We start from the raw sequence: 26,255 nt of genomic DNA, 5'->3' as shown, positions 1-26,255 counted from the left end.
AACCATGCAGATTATGAATTTTCAGCAGCTGCTGTGATGTCACTACAATCGTACACTTGATCTGATCTCCTGGTCTGTAGACATTCACAACATTTAGAAGAATCACCATCAAATGGATTCTTCTTTTGTCCCATGCCATAAGAAAAATGCATATCATAAATGTAAACATTTATTACTTGATGAATAAGATCAGTCATAGCTAAATATCAGTTATCAATTAGTGGATGATTTACAACAAAAATTCAAGAGTTTTTTTAAAAGGAAAAATGATTAAATATTAAATTTCATCCGCATTGGTGCTTTTATTTCATAAATCTATCCTTGAAAGTTTTAGATATTCTTCTAAGGGGAGAAATTGTATCAATTAGAAGAATTAAAGAATTAATAAAACCAAGCCAAACTGGTTTCATTACAATTTCTAACTTTTTTAAGTTTTAATAAATATTGAGAAAATACTTTCTCTTTTGTTTTCTGCCCACATACATGCATTTTTTTCTTTCAAGACTTGAAAGTTCTCTTCCAAATTTTTATAATAATATTTCACCAAAACCATGGAAATATTGTAATGATTTAAAAGTCAGTAAATCACACAACCCCTGAAGTGCCATTTTTCAAAACCCAGTGTGATTCCTTTCATGCTTTTCTCCATACTTAAGAAGCACACCCACATCTAAGAGGTTTGTTTTGGTGGTGTGTGTGGATGTGTGTGTGAGAGGGTAGTTAAGTGGGATCGTGCTACCACATTGAAGCGCTGCCTCCTTTTCTCACTTGGTAACACACTATGGTCATCTTTTCAATCAGCTGCAGAGCTCACTGTTGAACTGTAGAGGGCTCCTATGTAAAATGACAGACCAAAATATACACAGCCCATTCTTCCATTAATGAAATTTCAGTTATTTTATAAGTGGTCATACAGTTATTGATTTTACTACACTTATAATATTAGACATTTGTGCTTTCACTTCTGTAGGGTAGGTGGATTCCTACTAGTTGGATTCCTTGCCTTACAATATATTATATTTAAAATGTAATAGTGAATGCCTTATTATTTTCTGAAATTTACCATAAATCTCTCCAGGAATGTCCATCCATTTCCTGACAACTTCAAGCAGGATTGGACCCTTTTTTAAGTTTGTAAAATAAGAAAATAAAAGTGCCTTCAATTTGCATTTTCTTAACTAACTGTGATGTGAGCATCTGCCATGCCTAAGGGTCATTTGAACTCTTTCTGTGAATTGCTTATTCTTATCTTCCCTTTTTTAAATGGGGGTTGTTTTTTTCAGATTGTTTTTCATATCCTTTGGAGTTTCTTTTCTTGTTCTAACATATATCCTTTGCCTTTGTTAATGACAAAAAGGGTTAGCAAACTTTTTCTTTAAAGGGCCAGATAATAAATATTTTAGGCTTTATGGGCCATATGATCTCTCACAGCTTCTCAACTCTGCCTTTGTAGTATCAAAGTAGATAATATGCAAACTAGTGGTTACCAAACTTGGGCAATTTTGTCCTTCAGTATTCATTTGATAATGTCCAGAAATGTTTTTTTTTTGTCATAATGAGGGGGAAGTGCTGCTGGCATTTGTGGATAGAGGCCAAGAATGCTGCTAAACATCCTGCAGTGCACACAGTACAGCTCCCTACAGCAAAAATTATCTGGCTCAGAATGTTAGTAGAGCTGAAGTTAAGAAATCCAGACTTGCATGCAAATGGTCATTGCTGTGTTCCGATAAAACTTTATTTACTAAAACAAGCCACTGGCCAGTTTTGACCTGCAGGCTATAGTTTGCTGACCCCTGTTTTAGATTGTTATCATTTTGCTATATGGTCACTAGTTTTCCAGTTTTGTTCCTGAATTTTCTCTTTTACCACAAATATTTTTCTTAATGTTCTTCTATTTTATTTTATGCTTTTGAATCTTACTAACTGAATAAAATAATACAGAAAACAGCACTTATGTAACTACTATCTAGTAATTAGACATGTTATTTTGTTGTTTCTTATTAAGGTTTTTTAAAATAAATAAACATTTCAGAAAAAGATGAAGCCTTCTCTTTTCCTTTCTCCAGTCCTGTTCTTCTTCCTGTATCTGCAGAGGCAAAAACTTTGTGCACTTGGATCTAGAAAACCAGCAATTGATGTCTACTAAAATTGTACATGGTATTGCTTGATGGGTTTCTTTTTTTTAATTTTTTTATTGTATAATATAGTATATATACAAAGCAAAGAAAGGAAAAAGCAATAGTTTTCAACACACTTTTTAACAAGTAGTTACAAGACAGATCTCAGAGTTTGTCATGGGCTACCATATGATCCCTCTCAGATTTTTCCTTCTAGCTTCTCCAGGATATAGGAGGTTAGAAAGAATATGTATATATTTTTTATCATCACAAATTGACTTTTTTTCTTTTTTGTGAAAAATAATATTATACAAAAAAGCAATAAATTTCAAAGCACAGCACAACGATTAGTTATATAACAGATTTCAGAGTTAGGTATGGGTTACAATTCCACAATTTTAGGTATTTATTCCTAGCTCCTATAAGATACTGGAGACTAAAAGAAATATCCATATAATGATTTAGCAATCATGCTCATTTGTTAAACCCTATCTTCTCTGAAGCTAATAGTTCACCTAGTTCTAGCTTCTAGGTATCTCTAAGTCCCCTATATTCTGTATTGTAAGCCTTTGATTTTACCTTTACCATGGTCATAAAAATGGAGTCATACAATATCTGTCCTTTTGTGGCTGGCTTATTTCACTCAGCATTGTATCCTCAAGGCTCATCCATTTTGTCATAAAGAGGATTTTTGTTTGTTTGTTTTGTTTTTGACAAAGTGTAGGGTCTAGTAATTGAACTTGGATCTGCTGCATGGCAGGTGAGAATTATACCACTGAGCTGCTCTTGCACCATCCTGCTTCATGGGTTTCTTAAGTAACACAAATGGTGAACATCATTCTGTAATTTTAACTACTTGTGAGATTTAAACTATTAAAAAATACTTATCTAATGTTTTTAACTGCTGAGCTATATGTTTATACAATTTATTTGTTGGTGTTCCTTTATTGCTAATGAAACAGTTGCAGACCACAAAATCCACTATATATATAGCAATAAGTGATTTAATAAAGGATATTTTGTAATGTAAAGATTTTTTAGGAGGGCCAAGGAAACAGGCTTATGTGCTGCACAACCCTGAATATGGTAGCATTGCCAAGCTGGATCTGCAGCCCCATGCACACCAAAGTCAATCTGTGACACCAAAGTTTCAAAGAGAGAAAGAGCGTTATTACAGAGTGGCTGTGTAAGGAAACAGAAAGCATGCCTCAGATCTGTTTCCTCAAATTGGAAAAATGCTGAGGTTTTGTTTGAGATTCAAACAAAGGGAGGTGGAAATAGTGATGTAGATATTGATTGGTTATCTTCTAGTTATGTTAATTGGAAGTATGTAAGCACCAACTCAAGCTGTTCTTTTTTGTTTGTTTGTTTGTTTGCATGGGCAGGCGTGGGGAATCAAAGCCAGGTCTCCAGCATGGCAGGTGAGAACTCTGCCTGCTGAGTCACTGTGGCCCACCCAAGAAGCCATACTTGAGGACTGACAAAAGTCAGCTGGAATAAGCATCAGGTTACAGGTTATAACAAGGTTGTAAATCACTTAATTAACATAAAATAACAGGTTATAACAAGGTTGTAAATCACTTAGTTAACATAAGATAACAAATAAAGGAATTAAGAACAGACAAAGTCCAGCTGGAACAATACATATGGTTATAGATTACCAGATTACTGTAGTAGAGCCATAAATAGTTCAATAAGTGTAAGATATCAAGTAAGGAGACTAAGTTAAATAAATGGGCTATAAGAAAGGGGCTATCAATAAGAAACAAGTATTTAGTTAAAGCAATATAATAAATCCTTTCATTACATAAATTAAAATAATAAATAAATCTGCTTTAGTCAGTGTTCTAGTTTGCTGGTTGCCGGAATGGAATATACCAGAAATGGAATGGCTTTTTAAAAAAGGGGGATTTATTAAGTTACAAGTCCACAGTCCTAAGGCTGTGAAAATGTCCCAACTAAAACAAAGCTATAGATATGTCTCATCTAAAGCATACCGGGAAAGATACCTTGGCTCAAGAAGGCTGATGACATTCCGGGTTTCATTCTCAAATGGAAAGGCACATCACAAACATGGCAATGTCTGCTAGCTTCATCTCCAGGCTTCTTGTTTGATGAATCTTTCCCAGGGGTGTTTTTCTTCTTCATCTCCAAAGGTCTCTGGCTGTGTGGGCTCTGCGGCTCTGCCTCTCTCATCATTCTCAAACTTTCTCCAAAATGCTTCCTCTCTTAAAGAATTCCAGTAATCTAATCAAGACCCACCTGGAATGGGTACAGTCACACCTCCCTCTAATCTAAAGTTAATATCCACAATTGGGTAAGTCACAGCTCTGTGGAGATAATCTAATCAAGTTTCCAATCTATAGTACTGAATATGGATTAAGAGAAATGGCTATCTCCACAAAAATGGATTAGAATTAAAATATGACTTTTCTAGGGTAAGTAATCCTTTCAAACCAGCACAGTCAGCGATTACAATATTGTTATAAACCAGTTTTTCCTGCTCATGGTTTCAGTATCAAGATTAGAGGCCCTCAAAACACCACAGTATGTTCAAGGAGGGATGGGCTGTCTCTGCTACTTCTACCCCCCATCTGCAGTGGAACCTGGGCAAAGTGTGTAAATGGTAAAATCCACTTGGGGAAATGTAGCCCATTAGAGAACTTCATTCCTGTCACCAACACATTAAATTTATTTGGTGGTGCAGGTACTTTCCCTGGCCCTGGAGTATTAGATCATGGGCAACCTCCCCCCATCCTCCATCCCCACCACAACTTTGAGGTATAGAAAGCAAATCTTTAAATATTACTTATAGATAAAGCTTTTCCCCTCCCTTAGCTCAGGCATGGTGTGTGGATAGAATGGAATTAAAGCAAACAGGGAAGAAGACATGGATGGCTTCTGTCTTGCCCCTTCTCTTTCTCATCTCCCCATTTGCTGTTCTTAGTTTCTGATTGCTTTGCTGATGAAGCTGTGCCAGTTTGAAGTGATTATATACCCACAAAAGCCATGTTTTTAATCCTATTCAATATCATTGAGTGGGATCTTTTTTATTTAAATTGTTTCCATGGAGATGTGACTCACCCAATTGTGGGTGGTAACATTTGATTAGGTGGTTTCCATGGAAATGTGTCTCCACCCATTCAAAGAGGGTCACTTACAGGGAACCATTTTGGAGTGGGCTTTGGAGCTGACACAGAGACCTTTGAACATGCAGAAAGAAAATACCCTTGGGGAAGCTGTTTGAAACCAGAAGTTGATGGAAATGCTAACCATGTGCCTTCTTAGATTGGCCTTTCTTGAGTCAAGATATCTTTCTCTGGATGTCTTAGTTTGGACACTTTTATGGCCCTGGAAATGTAATCCTGTAATTTAACAAATTCCCCTTATAAAAGCTGTTCCATTTCTGGTATATTGCATTCCAGCAGTTTTAACAAACTAAAACAGAAGCTTAAGAATTGGAGAATAAAAGAGATTAAGTTCCTCCTCACCTAATACTCCAATATACCAGAAAGCAAAAAGGAATATAATGATTCAGTAATCAAAATCACCCCTTAAATCCTAATTTCTCAGTCACATGGGGGGTGTCATGATCAGGTTCATGTGTCAACTTGGCCAAGTGGTGGTACCTGTTTGTCTGGTTGGGTAAGTGCTGGCCTGTCTGTTGTGATGAGGACCTTTCCTAGAATTAAATCATGATCATGTCGGCTGCATCCACAGCTGATTCCATTTGTAATCAGCCAAAGGGAAGTGTCTTCTGCAATGACTGATGCTTAATCTGATCACTGGAAGCCTTTTAAGGAGGATTCAGAAGAGACAGGCTCTCTTCCTGCTTTGGCTGGTGAACCTCTCCTGTGGAGTTCATCCAGATCTTCCATCAGAATTGTCAGCTTCACAGCCTACCCTGTGGATTTGGGACTCTGCATTCCTGTGGTCATGTGAGATACTTTCATAAATTTTATATTTGTGAGTGTTCCCTGTTGATTTTGTTTCTCTAGAGAACCCTAACTAATACATCTTGATACCAGGAGTGGTTCTTAAGAAACAGAATCTTAAAAATGGGCTTTTATGAATGGTTTTCTACTCTGACTGGACTCAAAGACACTAAGGACTCTGATTCCCATAATCAGAATGACACTCCCAATCCAAGGAGTGAGTTGGCAAAAGAGGTAACCAAAATATCACCATTCGATTCTCCTAATGTTTCACTTGTATGAAGCCAGGTTCTGGGGGATAATGTTTTTGACACCTTTACAGAGTATTATAGAAATAAGAGGTATAGATATGTTGTTTGGCTGTTGTTACATATACTGGCTACAGTAAGGAGTGAAAGGGATGGGATTAAGGATTCAAATGAGAAGCTTAAGCACCATCGGGCAAATATAGATGTTTCTATGAGTATCCTGAAGGAAAATCTTATTTCCTGTAGATGTAGACTTGAGATCTCTGAAAATCAGACTCAGAATCTTATTGTTAGAGTAGAAACTTTACAACACAAACTGAAATCTCAATGTTGCATGGTGTCTGCCGTTAAAGTGAGGGCATTGATGGAAAGGAGTTGACCCTGAAAAGTGGGATGGTGATATACGGGTTGATAATGATGTCAGGGGTGAGATTGAAACCCTAGATCATGCTGAGTCTTCTCTATATAATCTTCTAATAGTTTGCCCTGAGGACATAACTGCCCCACTTCCAGCCTACCTTGAGGAATTGGCCACCCAACCTCCTCCTGGAGGGATTAGCCCTACAGTAATTAATCCTGTTTCACCAGATGAAACTGCAAATGAAGGCCCTGAAGCAAATAGCTTGGAAGATATTTCTAATTTTTTCATGACTCACACCCACCACCCCTCATTTCTTCCAGATCTATGAGACTAAAGTCTCAACAAGCCCCTAAAGGTGAGGTACAAAGTATCACACATGAGGAGGTACATTATACTCCAAAATAACTGTGTATGTTTTCCAATTTATATAGGCAGAAATCAGGGGAATATGTGTGGCAATGGATTTTAAGGGTGTGGGATAATGGTGGGAGGAATATAAGGCTGGATCAGGCTGAATTTATTGATATTGGTCCACTAAGAAGAGATTCTGCATTCAATGTTATAGCTTGAAGGGTTGGAAAAGGTATTAACAGTTTGTTTGGATGGTTGCTTGAAACATGGATCAAAAGGTTGCTAATAGGAGGAGGGGCCAAGATGGTGGCTTAGCAATGTGTGCATTTTAGTTCGTCCTCCAGAACAACTACTAAATAACCAGAAATAGTACAGAGCAGCTCCCAGAGCCATGTTAGTGACCGGACAAACAGCGTACCCCAGTTTGGACCAGCTGGACTGGCTGCAAGCCTCCCCAAAACCGTGAGTTCCCCAAGCTGCAGCAACAAGCGCCTGGCACCCCTCCCCCACAGGGGGCTTCCCAGAGGGAAAGGAAAGAGACTCCAAACCTGGTCAAGTTGAGTTTGCTCATTGGGCTCATGGAAAAAGAGGAAAGGGGAGGAAACGGAGGTTTTACTGGCCGTGTTTCTACAGAGACTTGGCAGCCTCTGGATTCAGTGGCGGGACTTCTCGGGCTGAAGCTACCCCAGGCATAGGCAGAAATGGGCTGCTTTCAGGGCTGTCTCCCACCTGTGCCTTCCCCAGGGGAGGGGTGAAGCCCAACTCAGGTGGAATCCCTCTCTCAAGGAATTCAGACCCCAGGGCTTGGCAATTTGAAGCCATTAAAACCACCCTACAACCTCTCCTCCATCTCCACCACACCCCCAGCTGAGAGAGTCTTCCAAAGTTAAAAGTGATGCAACATATTTTGCTGGTGCAACCTGCAGGCAGATGCGCCACATACTGGGCAGGATAAGAAAAACAGAGCCCAGAGACTTCACAGGAAAGTCTTTTAACCTGCTGGGTCTCACCCTCAGGGAAAACTGATGCAGGTGACTCCTTCCCCCTGATAGTAGGCCAGTTTAGTCTGAGAAAACCTGGCTGGAGTCTATAATACCTACATAGACCCTCCTAAGGGTGGGGATGGAAAAGGCACCATAGAAGCAGGGCAAGAAACAAGAAAACAAGAACTGAAAAATTATCCTCTGTTAAACAAAACCTAAGCTTGAGGTCCAGAAAAAGCTGAACTGAAGGTCAAAGAACAGATAGACAACAAATTCGTCTAGCAAGAAAACCCTAGGTAAGAGAAGTGAAAGCAATCTCGACAATAAACTAATTAAGGTACTTAAACGTCTAGATGCCAGCAAAAAATAACAAATCACACCAGGAAAATTGAAGATATGGCTAAGTCAAAGGAACAAACCAATAGTTCAAATGAGATACAAGAGCTGAAACAACTAATCCAGAATGTACAAAGAGACATGGAAAACCTTGTCAAAAATCAAATCAATGAATTGAGGGAGGATATGAAGAAGGCAAGGAATGAACAAAAAGAAGAAATGGAAAGTCTGAAAAAACAAATCACAGAACTTATGGGGATGAAAGGTAGAGTAGAAGAGATGAAAAAAACAATGGAAACCTACAATGGTAGATTTCAAGAGACAGAGGTTAGGATTAGTGAACTGGAGGATGGAACCTCTGAAATCCGACAAGACACAGAAACTAATGGGAAAAAAAATGGAAGAATAAGAGCAGGGACACAGGGAATTGAATGATAATATGAAGTGCACAAATATACATGTTGTGGGTGTCCCAGAAGGAAAAGAGAAGGGAAAAGGAGGAGAAAACTAATGGAAGAAATTATCACTAAAAATTTCCCAACTCTTATGAAAGACCTAAAATTACAGATCCAAGAAGTGCCGCATACCCCAAAGAGAATAGATCCAAATAGACGTTCTCCAAGACACTTCCTAGTCAGAATGTCAGAGGTCAAAGAGAAGGAGAGGATCTTGAAAGCAGCAATAGAAAAGCAATCCATCACATAAAAGGGAAACCCAATAAGACTATGTATAGATTTCTCAGAAGAAACCATGGAGGCAAGATGACAGTGGGATGATATATTTAAATTACTAAAAGAGAAAAACTGCCAACCAAGAATTCTATACCCAGAAAAATTGTCCTTCAAAAAGGAAGGAAAAATTAAAACATTTTCAGACAAAAAATCACTGAGAGAATTTGTGACCAAGAGATCAGCTGTGCAAGAAATATTAAAGGGAGCACTACAGACAGATACAAAAAGACAGAAGAGAGAGATGTGGAGAAGAGTGTAGAAAGAAGGAAAATTAGATATGACATATAAAATACAAAAGGCAAAATGGTAGAGGAAAGTACTACCCAAACAATAATAACACTAAATGGTTAATTGATTGAACTCCCCAATCAAAAGACATAGACTGGCAGAATGGATTAAAAAACAGGATCTTTCTATATGCTGTCTACAGGAAACACATCTTAGACCCAAAGATAAACATAGGTTGAAAGTGAAAGGTTGGGAAAAGATATTTCATGCAAATAACATCCAGAAAAGAGCAGGAGTAGCTATACTAATATCCAACAAATTAGACTTCAAATGTAAAACAGTTAAAAGAGACAAAGAAGGATACTATCTACTAATAGAAGGAACAATTCAACAAGAAGACATAACAATCATAAATATTTATAATCGAACCAGAATGCCCCAAAATACAGAGGCAAACACTGCAAACACTGAAAAGGGAAATAGAAACATCTACCATAATAGTTGGAGACTTCAATTCCCCACTCTCATCAATGGACAGAACATCTAGACAGAGGATCAATAAAGAAACAGAGAAGTTGAATATTACAATAAATGAGCTAGACTTAACAGACATTTATAGGACATTACACCCCAAAACAGCAGGGTATACCTTTTTCTCAAGTGCTCATGGATCATTCTCAAACATAGACCATATGCTGGGTCACAGAGCAAGTCTCAACAAATTTAAAAAGATTGAAATCATACAAAACACTTTCTCACTTCATAAGGGAATGAAGTTGGAAATCAATAATAGGCAAAGCAACAGAAAATTCACAAATATGTGGAGGCTCAACAACACACTCTTAAACAACCAGTGGGTCAAGGAAGAAATTACAAGAGAAATCAGTAAATATCTTGAGGCAAATGAAAATGAAAACACAACATATCAAAACTTATGGGATGCAGCAAAGGCAGCACTAAGAGGGAAATTTATTGCCCTAAATGCCTATATCAAAAAGAAGAAAGGGCAAAAATACAGGAATTAATTGTCCACTTGGAAGAACTGGAGAAAGAACAGCAAACTAACCCCAAAGCAAGCACAAGGAAAGAAATAACAAAGATTAGAGCAGAAATAAATGAAATCAAGAACATGAAAACAATTGAGAAAATCAATAAAACCAGAAGTTGGTTCTATGAGAAAATCAATAAGATTGATGGGCCCTTAGCAAGAGTGACAAAAAGAAGACGAGAGAGTATGCAAATAAACAAGATCAGAAATGGAAGAGGAGACATAACCACTGACCCCACAAAAATAAAGGAGGTAATAACAGGAAATTATGAACAACTTTATGCCAATAAATACAACAATGTAGATGAAATGAACAACTTCCTAGAAAGGCATGAACAACCAACTATGACTCAAGATGAAATAGATGACCTCAACAAAACAATCACAAGGAAAGAAATTGAATCGTCATTAAAAAGCTTCCCAAAAAGAAAAGTCCAGGACCAGACGGCGTCACATATGAATTCTACCATACATTCCAGAAAGAATTAGTACCAATCCTGCTCAAATTCTTAAAAAAAAATTGAAGTGGAGGGAAAGCTACCTAATTCATTATATGAAGCCAACATCACTCTCATACCAAAACCAGGCAAAGATATTACAAAAAAGAAAACTACAGACCAATCTCTCTAATGAATATAGATGCAAAAATCCTCAACAAAATTCTAGCAAATCGAATCCAACAACACATTAAAAGAATTATACATCATGACCAAGTAGGATTCATCCCAGGTATGCAAGGATGGTTCAACATAAGAAAATCAATTAATGCAATGCACCATATCAACAAATCAAAGCAGAAAAACCACATGACCATCTCAATTGATGCAGAGAAGGCATTTGACAAGATTCAACATCCTTTTCTGTTGAAAACACTTCAAAGGATAAGAATACAAGGGAATTTCCTTAAAATGATAAAGGGAATATATGAAAAACCCACAGCTAATATCGTCCTCAAAGGGGAAAAACTGAAAACTTTCCCCCTAAGATCAGGAACAAGACAAGGAGGTCCACTATCACCACTGTTATTCAACATTGTGTTGGAAGTTCTAGCCAGAGCAATTAGATAATAAAAAGAAATACAAGGCATCAAATTTGGAAAGGAAGAAGTAAAACTCTCACTGTTTGCAGATGATATGATACTGTATGTTGAAAACCCCAAAAAATCCACAGCAAAACTACTACAGCTAATAAATGAGTACAGCAAAGTGGCAGGTTACAAGATGAACACTCAAAACTGTGTAGTGTTTCTATACACTACTAATGAACAATCTGAAGGGGAAATCAAGAAATGATTTCCATTTATAATTGCAGCTAAAAGAATAAAATACTTAGGAATAAATTTAACTAAAGAGACAAAAGACCTATACAAAGAAAACTACAAGAAACTGTTAAAAGAAATCACGTAAGACCTAAATAGATGGAAGGGCATACCGTGTTCATGGAATGGAAGACTAAATATAGTTAAGATGTCAATTTTACCTAAATGGATTTACAGATTCAACGCAATACCAATCAAAATCCCAACAACTTATTTTTCAGAAATAGAAAAACCAATAAGCAAATTTGTCTGGAAGGGCAGGGTGCCCCGAATTGCTAAAAGTCTCTTGAGGTAAAAAAACAAAGCTGGAGGTCTCACGCTGCCTCACTTTAAGGCATATTTTGAAGCCGCAGTGGTCAAAACAGCATGGTACTGGCATAAAGATAGAGTGTTCAGATACAAACTTTCTCATCTATGGACATTTGATCTTTGATAAGGCGTCAAGCCAAGTCACCTGGGACAGAACAGTCTCTTCAATAAATGGTGCCTAGAGAACTGGATATCCATATGCAAAAGAATGAAAGAGGACCCACATCTCACACCGTATACAAAAGTTAACTCAAAATGGATCAAAGATCTAAACATCAGGTCTAAGACCATAAAACAGTTAGAGGAAAATGTAGGGAAATATCTTATAAATCTTATAATTGGAGGCAGTTTTATAGACCTTACACCTAAAGCAAGAGCACTGAATAAAGAAAGAAAGAAATGGGAATTCCTCAAAATTAAACACTTTCGTGCATCAAAGAACTTCATCAAGAAAGTAAAAAGACAGCCTACACAATGGGAGACAGTATTTGGAAACGACATATCAGATAAAGGTCTAGTATCCAGAATTTATAAAGAGATTGTTCAACTCAACAACAAAAAGACAGCCAATCCAATTGCAAAATGGGAAAAAGACTTGAGCAGACACTTCTCAGAAAAGGAAATACAAATGGCCAAAAGGCACATGAAGAGATGTTCAATGTCCCTGGCCATTAGAGAAATGCAAATCAAAACCATAATGAGATATCATTTCACACCCACCAGAATGGCCATTATCAACAAAACAGAAAATGACAAGTGCTGGAGAGGATGTGGAGAAAGAGGCACACGTATCCACTGTTGGTGGGAATGTCAAATGGTGCAACCACTGTGGAAGGCAGTTTGGTGGTTCTTCAAAAAGCTAAATATAGAATTGCCATGTGACCCAGCAATACCATTGCTAGGTATCTACTCAGAGGACATGAGGGCAAAGACACAAATGGACACTTGCACACCAATATTTATAGCTGCATTATTTACAATTGCAAAGAGATGGAAACAGCCAAAATGTCCATCAACAGATGCGTGGCTAAACAAACTGTGGTATATACATACGATGGAATATTATGCAGCTTTAAGACAGAATAAACTTTTGAAGTATGTAACAACATGGATGGACCTTGAGAATATTATGCTGAGTGAGTCTAGCCAAAAACTAAAGGACAAATACTGTATGGTCTCACTGATATGAACTGACATTAGTGAATGAATTTGAAATATTTTGTTCATAACAGGGACCATCAGGAGATAGAAATAGGGTAAGATATTGGGTAATTGGAGCTGAAGGGATACAGACTGTGCAACAGGACTGGATACAAAAACTCAGAAATTAACAGCACAATACTACCTAACTGTAATATAATTATGTTAAAACACTGAATGAAGCTGCATGTGAGAATGATGGAGGGAGGAGGGCTGGGGACATAAATGAAATCAGAAAGAAAGATAGATGTTAAAAATTGAGATGGTATAATCTAGGAATGCTTAGAGTGTATAATAATAGTGAAATGTACAAGGTACAATTTTCAAAATGTTTTTGCATGAGGAAGAACAAAGGAAGGTCATTATTGCAGAGTACTGAAAATAGATGGTAATTAATATTTTAAAATGTCAGCCTCTGTGTGAGACTAAAGCAAAAAAATGTTTATTTGGTACAAAATTTTTATTTTGACTAGTGCATTTCCTGATATAACTTATGTAGATAGCGTGATTGAACACCATAAGTACTTGGAACCCTGGGCAGGATATTAGATTTTGTTGGTTTATCCAGAGTGATGCCCCAATGAATCCCAAAGTGATTTGATCAGTGAGTGGAAAAGTATTTGCAAAGTTCCCTTTGGGGAATGGTGAGAATGGGGAGAAATTCAACTACCCCAAGTTAAATTCTTGATAGTCTCATAAGCCGTGTGGACCACTGAAGCTACAGGCTGAGCCCCCAGTCTTGGGGTCTGTTCATATGAAACTTAACCCCACAAAGGATAGGTCAAGCCTACTTAAAATTTAAGCCTAAGAGTCACCCCCAAGAGAGCCTTTTTTGTTGCTCAGATGTGGCCTCTCTCTCCAGCCAACACAGCAAGCAAACTCACCATCCTCCCCCTGTCTATGTAGGACATGACTCCCAGGGGTGTGGACCTTCCTGGCAACGTGGGACAGAAATCCTAGAATGAGCTGAGACTCAGCATCAAGAGATTGAGAAAAACCCTAGAATGAGCTGAGACTCAGCAACAAGGGTTTGAGAAAACCTTCTCCACCAAAAGGAGGAGGAATAAAATGAGACAATGTGTCAATGGCTGAGAGATTCCAAACAGAGTCAAGAGGTTATCCTGGAGGTTATTCTTATGCATTAAGTAGCTATCACCTTGTTAGTCAAGATGTAATGGAGAGGCTGGAGGGAACTGCCTGAAAATGTAGAGTTGTGTTCCAGTAGCCATGTTTCTTGATGATGATTGAATAATGATATAGCTTTCACAATGTGACTGTGTGGTTGTGAAAACCTTGTGTCTGATGCTCCTTTTATCTACCTTGTCAACAGATGAGTAGAACATATGGAATAAAAATAAATAACAGGGGGAACAAATGTTAAAATAAATTTAGTTTCAAATGCTAATGATCAATGAAAGCAAGGGGTAATGGGTATGGTATTTATAATCTTTTTTTTCTGTTTTTGTTTTATTTCTTTTTCTCAATTGATGTAAATGTTCCAAGAAATGATGAATATGCAACTATGTGATGATATTGTGAATTACTGATTATATATGTAGAATGGAAGGATCATATGTTAATGTTTTTGTTTGTTGTTAATTTTTTAAATTAATAAATAAAGTAATTTTTAAAAAAAAGCAAAGCTGAGAGTCCTCACTAGGAGTTTTACATTAACAGCTGGAAAGAAAGTTAATCTTCATATTGCCTGTAAGTATGCCTTTCTTGTGGTGCATGCTCACTCAGCTATCTGAAGGGAAAGAGGGCTGCTCACTAATGATAAATCCCTTATCAAGCACAGTCAGGAAGTTTCCAACCTGCCAAAAGCTGTATTACTCCCCCAAGACTTTGCAGTGATTCACTGTCCAGGGCACCAAAAACCTGACCCTGATGGCCAAAGAAATGATAGGGCAGATAAGCTGCTAAAGCAGCTGCCAAGAGCCCAATCTCTTGCTAACAATAGTCCCTATTTCTCCTGTTTACACCCAGGAGAAAGAGAAACTAGCAAAGGGATCAAGGTATACATGTGAAGTAAATAAATGGTTTACTAAAAAAGAATTCCTGTCTAGTGAAATTCAGTGGAAAGTTCAAGATCTCCACCAAGCTACCCATCTAGGCAGAGATGCTTTCACCACCTTAGCACAAAAAAATACTCAAAGGGAAAAATTAGCCAAAACCATTAAGAAAGTTACTCTGAAATTGTGTTTTGTGTGTCATTAACAACTCAAATTCTAGCAACCTTGCCCAGCCACCAACCCTAACACCTCCAGTTCAGTGACAAGGAGCATACCCAGGAAAAGACTGGCAAATCAACTTTACCCATAAGTCACCTTGCCAAGGATTCAAATACTTTTTGAATACCAAGGATTGAGTTTTTCCAGATACCTTTACAGGATGAACAGAAGACTTTCTTACTCTAACAGAAACAGCTAATGCTGTTTCTAAGCTACTTCTTAAAGAAATTATTCCTAGATTTGGGTTGCCTGTTCCCATTCAAAGTGACAATGGTCCAACCTTTGTTAGCCATATAACTCAAGGGGTGACAATGGCCCTTAGCATAAAATATCTCCATTGTGCCTAGAGATCACCGAACCTTGAAACAAACATTAACAAAGTTTGGTTAAGAGAACCAGATGTTGTGGATATTGAATCTTTCCTCAGGACTCATTTAGCACCTAAATATTTCCCTCCAGTTAAGCCTTTTTGAAATGATATTTCAGAGATCATTTTTAACCCAGGATTTCGTGTTGGATCCAGAAATTTACAATCTAACCAAATATTTCACTTCCTTAGGAGCCACATAAAAACCTGTATAGGACCTAAGGACCCAATTTCTTCTTGTCCCAGAGCCAGATTTATCCTCTCCTAAAGTAAAACCAGGAGATTCAAAACAAGGCAAGAAAGCAGGCCTGGCTCTCAGCTAGAGCCCAAATGGAAAGGAACTTACTCAGTAACTCTTGTTACTCCCCACAGCAGTTAATGTCCGTGGAATTCCAGTTGGATTTTCCTGTCCAGGATCAGAATTCTGCAGACTTTACTTATTAGAAAGAATCCTATAGCCATCAACCACTAAACGGATTAAAACTCCTACTAAAGACGCAGAGCTAAGTACAACAATCTCTCTTTCTTCTGTACTTGACTATTCCTTGCATCTCACATTCTATCTGAACATCCCTTAAAAAGTCTCAAGTTACACTGCCCACCATCTCAATCTGTTCCATTGTTGGCTATGTCCTAAAAATTCTAAATCCACTATAGTTTAGCCAGCCAACAGGCCATAGTGAAGAACTGCAAGGCTTTCCATTTCTTCAACTCTGTGACACATAGAACCTTGGTCTCATTATACATGGGACCCCCTAGATTCCTTCTCAGGAGCACTCTCCTATGTTTTAGATCAATTTAAAGCTCATTACCTACAACACCTCCTGTTACAAATGCTATATACTCCAAATAACAATAGCTTCTAAAACTATTTTCCCTTTTTGCATAAAATCAAACTTCACCAAAGCCTGTGCAAATCCATAATTTATGTCAACCCAAATGGATGAACTTGGAACCTCAAGATAATAGCCACAAGTCCCAAAAGCCAAGCCCCAGTGAACCCTTAAGCAGGAAGCCCTGCTTCCTGCAACAACCCCAACTATATCCTCATTGCTAAGTTAGATGAGACAGCAGCTATTTTCTTAAACCAATCCTTAATTGTCAGGACAGACCTGCCCAAACAGGCCAACCCCAAGTTTTTCCCAAAAGCTACTACTCAACAGGTAGAGTGGTGTAAAGTAGACCCCAAACTGACAGGTTCCTTAGAGAATATGACCTGGCAAAATAAAAAGCCACCCAACATTCTTTTTTTATGAACAACCAGAGGCACCATCAGCTCTTCTTTAACCCATAACTGCAATTTGAATGATTCTTTCCAAAATACACATTCACACCTTTGAGGCAGATAAAGGAAAAAACACCCATGGTATAACCCAAATCAGTTCTGAGCAACCAGTTGACTGTATTACTTCAATCTGCAGGCACCTAGCTATTCTGATGTCATCCTCAAAGCTAAGGAAGGATTATTCTTTCTCTGCAGAAATAATACCTACCTAACTCAGCAATTGGACTGGCTCTTGCTCTTTAGCCTATGCTAGCCCAGAACTATCCTATTTATGAGACTCAACCTAGTTCATCTCTTCTTTACATTGTTTGCCCAACTAAACATGCATTTCCTCTTCAAATCCTTCTTTCACTAAGCACCACACTCATAGCCACTGGACTTAGTTTAGGAGGAATTGTTACCAGGCAAAGGCCATGGATTCTTTTGCCCAAGGCACTCAATAACCAATTCCTGAGACACCAGGGTTTCAAAGAGAGAAAGAGCTTATTAATAGACACATAGTAGGAGAGTAGATGGCCTAGCAGCCCAAAATCTGTTTCCCTGAACTGCAGTAATTCTGACAGTTTTATTAGAGAGATGTTGGGCAGGATTTAGGATAATGAGCGTAGTGGGCCCAGCTGATGCATTAGGTATGATCTAACTATTGAGCATGTGCAGGTTGGTTACATGTTTAATCACAGTGGATTGAGGTACTTGTAGGTTAAAGTTTAAGCTGCTGCATATGTTGGGTGGGTACACTTTGGTTAGATCCAGTCTCCATTATCAAGATAACTTTGGACTTGGGGTGGGTTAGTCCTGGACTGACCCAAGACCCTTCATTAATGAACATTAGGGGCTGTCTTTAGTAAGCACAAGGCTCTAAAGTTGAAAAACTGGATAAATGGGTACAAATGAAGATTAGTCACAAAATTTTTACAATTACAGGGGCAGAAGATAAAGGCTATACAATCATTATCAGAGATCAAGAAAGCTGGATTACAATTTAGGAGATTTCAGGTATCACTCTCTGTCGACTTCAATATATCAGAAAGCAAAAAGGAATATCTATAAAATGATTCAGTAATCAAATTATTCCTTAAATCTTGATTTCTCAGTTACATTATTCCTAGCCACCAATTCCTCCACAACCTCTCCTTAGAGCTCATACATAGTGTGGAATCCACTGCATGAACTCTAGGCCTCTAGACCCAAATATAATCCCTAGTAGCAATGGTGCACCAAAACAGATGAGCCTTGGATGCACTCACTGCAGCCAACAGGGAACTTGCCTCTTCTAACAGAAAGAGTGCTGCTTTTATGCCAACCACTCAGATGAAATTCAAGAAAACATATGGGACTTTTGGAAACAGTCCCAATGAATTAAAAACAATGCTGGAAGTGACTGGAATCCTTTCCCACATTTACTTAATCTAACTACTTAGATCCTCCCTTTTCTAGGTCCTTTAGTTCCTTTTCTTCTCATTCTTATGTTTGGCCCATGTATATTTAACCTACTTGTCAAATTTGTTTCCAACAGACTATAAGCATATATGCTAAGATCATGCTCACCTGTGAATATGAAGCCTTTCCAAACCAGGGCCAGCCTATCTCACCCTTACCAGAATAGAGAAAGATGTTTACACTCTTTCTGGTAGGGTCTATCACCTTTAAAACAACAGGAAGCAATTTCAGGAGCTGTACCTTTGCCTCTCAGCACCCTTTAAGATTAAGGGTGTTTTACTTTTTCAGAGGGGGAAATTGAGGTAGGATAGAATAAGCTATGAAGTCTGTGGTCCTTAATCTTTTATTAAACTTCAAAAGACTTCATACAGAGCTGCAAATTTTAGCTGAAAACTTCCTGGGATATAAATTTGCCTAAAGTCCTTCCCAAACCATTGAAACCTCCCCAAACCATTACAGCTTATAAATGTCTGGGCCCAAAACAAATTCTTAGTTAATAATAGGAAGCATAAGTTCATAAAGATTGTTAACCATTGGCTCAAAGACAAATTTTAGGTATGTGACACCAAACCTTGAACTTTGCTAGTGATCTCCTCCTAGAGCAAAGAAGACACCTGGACCCCAAAGGCCACCATGGAAACCTGCACAAAGAAGACACCTGGAGCCCAAAGGCCACCATGGGAACCTGCACAAAGAAGACACCTGGTGCTCAAAACTTACTATGGAAATCTGCTACCAACAAGACTTCCTTTAAAGTGAGCTAAACCCAATTGACTTAGTGCCTGTCCCTCCCTTGAGCACATCTGTGTTAAACTCTTTAATGTGTATCTTCTCTCTCTTTCTTTAACAAACTTTACCATGTATTCCTACTCCCTCTCATTTGTCTAAATTCTTTTAACAGTAAGACTCCTGAACCTGGAATAGGAGTACCTGGTACCATTGCTGGAAGGGCACTGGTTATACTTGTGATTGAAAAAACCTTGTGACTAACTTTCACCTGTACCCATTTATTTAGTGTTTCCAACTTTAGAGTCCTGTGATCATTAAAGACAACCCCTAAAGTCTATTAATGAAGTTTTTGGTCAGTCCAGAATTGACCCACCCCAAGTACAAAGTTATCTTGATAACCAAAGCTGGATCTAACCAAAATGGGCTTGCCTGACATGTGCAGTAGCTTAGATTTTAACCTATAAGTGACCTATACCTCATTATAATACTAAAAATAATGCCCATCATCATTTAAGCCTGCCATTTTCTTACGTATGTTCTGTGACTACGTTCTGCGCATGCTCAATAATTAAATCATCTTCTAATGACATCATCTGGTGTCATTGTGCTCATTATCCTGCAACCTGCCCATTTTCCACATAACACCTGTTAAAGAAATTGAAAAGGAGATCAGGATTCAATTAAACATTAAAATGAGGCCAATCAGGTCAGGACTAAGGTAAATCAGAATACAGAGGTAAGGAAGACAAATTTTAGAACTTCACCTACTCTATGATACCAAAGGAAAAAAGATTTATTTTATCCAGAATCTAAATTTTCAGTAGCACATAAACTAATTCAACCTGTCTGGAAAGATCATTTAAACAACCCAAACACAGAGAGCACAGAATGGGAATAAGGGCTTATAATTCTGTATAGCTCAATGAAATGCCCAGACACATCCCAGAGTATGTTGAACAGATAATCAAAAAGTATTGGCAAAGTCCCTTGAGAGACTGGAATAAAAAATATGGAACTATTAAACTTTACCATTGGGGAAACACTTGATGCTATCTCAAACTTTAGGGACCCCCAACTCAATAGGCCAAGACTTTGATCTTGATGCTTGTTCTTTTGAAGCTTTTTTATGTACTGGAGAAACTTAGCCTACCTATAATATACTTAAGAGTTACTTTCAGAGGACCTCTTTTGTTGCTCAGATGTGGTCTCTCTCTCTAAGCCCAACTCTGCAAGTGAAATCACTACCCTCCCCCCTACATTGGACATGACATTCAATGGTGAAATTCTTCCTGGTGATGTGGGAGATGGCCCCGAGGGATGAGCCTGGCCCTGGCACCATGGGATTGGCAATGCCTTTCTGACTAAGGTGTTGGTGGCTGTTTTAGTTTGAAAGCTGTTGAAACACAATATATCAGAAATGAAACAGCTTTTAAAAGGGAGAATTTACTAAGCTGCAAGTTTACAGTTCTAAGGCCATGAAAATGTCCAAATTAAGGCACCAACAAGAAGTTACTTTCACTCAAGAAAGGCTGATGAAGTTTGGGGGTTTTCTCTCAACTGGGATGGCACATTGCAGTGTCTTCTAGCTTTCTCTTCCAGCTTCTTGTTTCATGAAGCTCCCCAGAGCTGTTTTCTTTCTTCATCTCCAAAGGTCTCTAGCTGCTTGGGTTTGGTAGCTTTTTCCAAAATAGTTCCCTCTTAAAAGGCTCCAGTAAGCAACCCCACCTTGAATGGATGGAGACAGTTCTCCATGGAAACCATCTGATCAAAAGTTACCACCCACAATTGGGTGGGTCACTTCTCCATGGAAACAATAAAAAAGGTCCCACCAAAAGTATTTGTAAAGCCCCCTTCGGGGAATGGTGAGAACGGGGAGAAATTCTACTTCCCCAAGTTGAATTCTTTATATTCTCACAAGCAATGTGGACAACCAAAGCTATAGGCTGAGCCCCCAGTCTTGGGGTTTGTTCATATGAAACCTAAACCCACAAAGGTCAAGTCTACTTAAAATTTAGGCCTAAGAGTCACCCCCAAGAGAGTCTCTTTTGTTGCTCAGATGTGGCCTCTCTCTCCAGCCAACACAACAAGAAATCTCACCACCCTCCCCCTGTCTACATGGGACATGACTCCCAGGGGTGTGGACCTTCCTGGCAACATGGGAGAGAAATCCTAGAATGAGCTGAGACTCAGCATCAAGGGATTGAGAAAAACCCTAGAATGAGCTGAGATTTAGCATCAAGGGATTGAGAAAACCTTCTCGACCAAAAGGGGGAAGAGTGAAATGAGACAATGTGTCAATGGCTGAGAAATTCCACACAGAGTCAAGAGGTTATCCTGGATGTTATTCTTATGCATTAAGTAGATATCACCTTGTTAGTCAAGATGTAATGGAGAGGCTGGAGGGAACTGCCTGAAAATGTAGAGTTGTGTTCCAGTAGCCATGTTTCTTGATGATGATTGAATAATGACATAGCTGTCACAATGTTACTGTGTGATTGTGAAAACCTTGTGTCTGATGCTCCTTTTATCTACCTTGTCAACAGATGAGTAGAACATATGGAATAAAAATAAATAACAGGGGGAACAAATGCTAAAATAAATTTAGTTTGAAATGCTAGTGATCAATGAAGGCGAGGGGTAAGGGGTACAATCTTTTTTTTTCCTTTCCTGTGTTCATTTTATTTCTTTTTCTATTGTCTTTTTATTTCTCTTTCTGAATTGATGCAAATGTTCCAAGAAATGATGAATATACAACTAAGTGATGATATTGTGAATTACTGATTATATATGTTGATGTTTTATTTGGTTTCTTAATTTTTTTAATTAATAAATAAATTTAAAAAAAAAGTCCCACCAGCAACATTGAATGAGGATTAAAGGACATGGTTTTTCTAGGGTACATATTAGCTTCAAACTGGCACAGTGGTTGAGAGAGTTCAAACAGAGTTGAGAAGCTACTCTGCAGGCTACCCTTAATGCAAGCTTCAGCTAGACATTGCTGCTTATCAAGGTTTGCTAAACCCTAACCAAAACCATTCCTGCCAACCTTAAAGAATGCCTAGAGCTTTATCTGAGATTCTACAAAATGTCCATGCAGTAGGATTACTTTCCAGAAACTTACAACCTCCAGATGGGTTACTAGGTCAGATAAATTCTGAAACCCAGAGGTGCCAGCCTCTCCAAGAACATCATCCGGTTCCATCTCTCTATCCTATGTTATCAACAGCCTTTTCCAACATGAGAAAGTTAGAATGTGCATAGCCCAAATATCACTAAAGATTGGGAGAAGGATCAAATAGGAAAATGGAGTTATAACAGAGAAGATAGGTTTTAACAAATGAGTATGACTGCTGAATCATATATTGATATTTCTTTGGTCTTCAGTGTTTTGGAGCAGCTAGAAGTAAAAACCTAAAATTGTGTAATTGTAACCTATACCAAACTCTGATATCTGCTGTACAACTAATTGTCATGGTGTGCTTTAAAATTTATTGCTTTTTTGTATATATGCTATTTTTCACAGTAAGAAAAAAATTAAAACACTGAAAATGGAAAGAAAACATAACAAAAAACCCTACCCATTTTCTAATACTATAAAACTATCAGAATTACTACCGTTCAGGGAGACAGATTTTGGGCCGATAAGCCATCAGCTCTCCTGCATTGTGCCTGGCAATAAACTTTTTCTCTCTTTGAATCCTTGGTGTCCCAGTAATTGGTCATTGAGTGCATCAGGCAAGGATCCACCACCTTTATTCAGTAACACTTTCAGACATCTGATATTGAACTAAGAGACATTATTTTCCACTTGCTCTGAGCTTCTCTGAAAGTGTTAATATAATACTGGATTTCCCTCATTGCATAACACATTTACTCATTGCTTAACCTCAGATATTATTTTTCCTCTCCATTTTTTCATCTATTCTTACCACTCTGCTGGTCCAGATTGCAAGCAGCAATACTAGTCTAGCAAGTGCCTTGCCCTCAGTCCATTCCCATTCATATAGGGTAGAGTTCCTCTGGCTAGCTCAAGCACTAGGCAATACAGAAACATTCATTGTCAACCCCAACTTTGCCAGATGGAGTGAAAACACATTCTCCACTGTCAGACCCATAAGAATTCTAACACGAAGATTGAAAAGTCTGGTTATACTCCCTTACTTAAGAATCTTGCCTGCTGACAAGAGCAGCACTTCTGGATTGGAAGAAAGATGGTGGTGGCTTTGGACATTTGCAGGTGAAGCAATTGAACCTTGCACAGATTTAATTGAATAAGAACCCCCAACCAGCAAACCTAGATGTTACATCCAAGCAAAAAGAACTAAAAGGAATAAAATGGAAGGTGAATCTAACAGATTTGAAATTGACACTCCAGTTTTTTACAAAAAAAAGTATCTGTACATGAGGAAAGACATCAGAAGTGTTCCAGTGAAAACTTCAGAGACTCCTCTCTGGCAGATGAACAGTTTCAAATAAATAAGAGGAAGAAAGAAAAAGAAACAACTTCCAGGAACTCATTTCTTCTCCTTTGAAAAAATCAGAAATCTGTTATGAGACTGAAAAGGCCACTTCTACATTCAAAAAGAATAAAAAGAAAAGAAGTAGTACTTTAGGAGTAGATGAGGAAGCAGGTGTCATGTGTGTTGCTGTGGATAAAGAAAATGTTGAGAACATGCCAAAGAAAAATTTTAAAAAGGATATCAATGTCATTTATGTTTATATGAGCAAAGAACAAAAGTCAGCAAAAAACACTTGAAGCAGATGAATTGCATTCAGTTACTAAGTCATGTAAAATTGAATCAGAAGAACCACATAATAAAGTTAGGGGAAAAAAGAAAAACAAAGACAGAGGAAAGAAGCATGCTGTGATGTGCAGGAAAATCCATATGAAAGCATTGCCTTGACCCCCTCGGAATTACATGGGCAAAAATTCCTGTTCTTTATGAGTCTAGAAGATGAAATTACAGACCTAACAGTATCTGCTGATAAAAACCATCTAAGAAAAAAAAGAAGAAAAATTGAAATAAACAGAAATATGAGGCATTAGCCATGCCTGAAGTCTTGACAATGTGTACTCTACCTCTGAAGGAACACAAGTCATGAGTGAGATTAGTATTGTAGAAGATAGAGATACACTTAAAGAGATCAAGGGATCTGACAGTAGAAAGAAAAAATCTGAAAAAAGGAAGCAAAGGTCTTCTTTTGAAAGTGTCATAGCCTCTGTTGATGATTTTTCAGTGTTTGATAAGAGCCCAGAGAACACACTCTTTGATTCACTGGGAGGAGATGGTAGCTTGATTGAAGACAGTGTGAAACCCAGGCCAAAAAAGAAGAAAACCCAATCCAATCCAGAAGAAAACCATGAGAAAATGGCAAGAGGTTAGAATTTACAAATGAAGAAGAAAGCAATTTGGAATCGGCTAAAGATTCGGAAACAAAGTACGTATCTGAAGATTCAAGAGATTCAGATGATTCTGATGTAGACTGGTATTCTGCTGTAAAGTAGTTTCAAGAATTTATTCCTGATATAAAGGAAAGAGCTGCCACTACAATTAAGCGAATATATTGGAATGACTTAGGACAGTTTAAAGAATTTAAAGCACAAGGTGTCACTATTAAGTTTGGCAAGTTTTCAGCAAAAGAAAATAAACAGTTGGGAAAAAACGTGGAAGAATTTCTATCCCTAACAGGAATTGAGAATGCAGATAAGCTGCTGTACACTGACAGATATCCAGAGGAGAAATCGATAATCACTGATTTAAAAAGAAAATACTCATTTAGATTGCACATTGGTAAGGGCGTTGCTCGACCCTGGAAACTAGTATACTATAGAGCAAAGAAGATGTTTGATATTAATAATTACAAAGGCAGATATAGTAAAGGAGATATGGAGAAGTTAAAGATATACCATACCCTCAATGGAAATGACTGGAAAAAGATTGGTGAGATGGTGGCCCGAAGTAGCCTCTCTGTTGCCCTGAAATTCTCCCAGATCAGCAGTCAAAGAAACCATGGTACTTGGAGCAAAACAGAAACTCAGAAATTAATCAAAGCTGTTGAAGAAGTGATTCTAATGAAAATCTCTCCCCAAGAGTTAAAGGATATGGATTTTAAGCTCCAAGAAAATCCTGAAAACCGCTTATCAGTTGTTCTGGAAAACAAGGGCATATCTTGGATAGAAGTGGAAGTTAAAGTGGAAACAAGAAATTGGATGCAGTGTAGAAATAAGTGGACTGGAATTCTAACTAAGAAAATGACGACTGGTCAGAACATATACCGCAGAGTCAATGCCCTACAGGCCAAAATCAACCTTATTGAGAGATTGTATGAAATAAATGTGGAAGATGCTAATGAAATAGATTGGGAAGATCTTGCTAGTGTCATAGTTTCCTCCACTTTACGTTCAAAATAAATTTTATAAGCTGAAAGCTACCTATGCCCCCTTTTGGCAGAAAAAGACTTTTCTGGAGATTGTAGATTACCTTTATGAGACCAGTCTGCCTTTGCTTAAAGAAAAGTTAGAAAAGAAGATGGACAGAGAAGGCACTGAAATCCAGACTCTTCCTGCACCAAAGCAAGTTTCCCTGTTTAGTGACATCTTTTATTGTGAAGACAGCAGTGAGGAAGAAGACATAGATGAAAAAAGTTAAGCAGAGGTTACCGTTTCCTTGTTCTTTTTTCTTAGCTTGATTGTATTTATACTCATATACATGTGTCAGCAAAGCTATTTTCAGTATTGGTGTTTATTAAAGAACGTGCAATTGCCAGAGGAAAGGTTTGAAAATGATCATTTATATTGTACAGCATTGAAATTTTATCAATGCAATCATATTAAAATTTGTTTAAATGTGAAAAGAAAGAGGAGCATATGAGATGATTTAATATTTCTGTACCATTATATTGGAAATAATTAACAGTTTTATAAAACAAAAATATCCCAAGTCCCTCTAATTGCATCAGAAAATAGTCATATCACATGAACATTTCATTATGTGGATCCAATTGTGTGCACACAGTTTACTTTCTGGTTTTCAGATT

General features: G+C 37.8%; 1 pseudogene; it reads left to right on the top strand.

Annotated features, from left to right (window-relative positions):
* The first annotated feature begins 23,464 nt into the window (after positions 1-23,464).
* Positions 23,465-25,867, top strand: LOC143660038 (transcription termination factor 1 pseudogene; annotated as a pseudogene).
* Positions 25,868-26,255: the final 388 nt, after the last annotated feature.

The sequence above is a fragment of the Tamandua tetradactyla genome, chromosome 16 (genome assembly GCF_023851605.1).
Source record: "Tamandua tetradactyla isolate mTamTet1 chromosome 16, mTamTet1.pri, whole genome shotgun sequence".
Classification (NCBI taxonomy): domain Eukaryota; kingdom Metazoa; phylum Chordata; class Mammalia; order Pilosa; family Myrmecophagidae; genus Tamandua; species Tamandua tetradactyla.
Note: the sequence above shows the minus strand (reverse complement) of the source record. Positions and strands in the feature narration are given on the sequence as shown.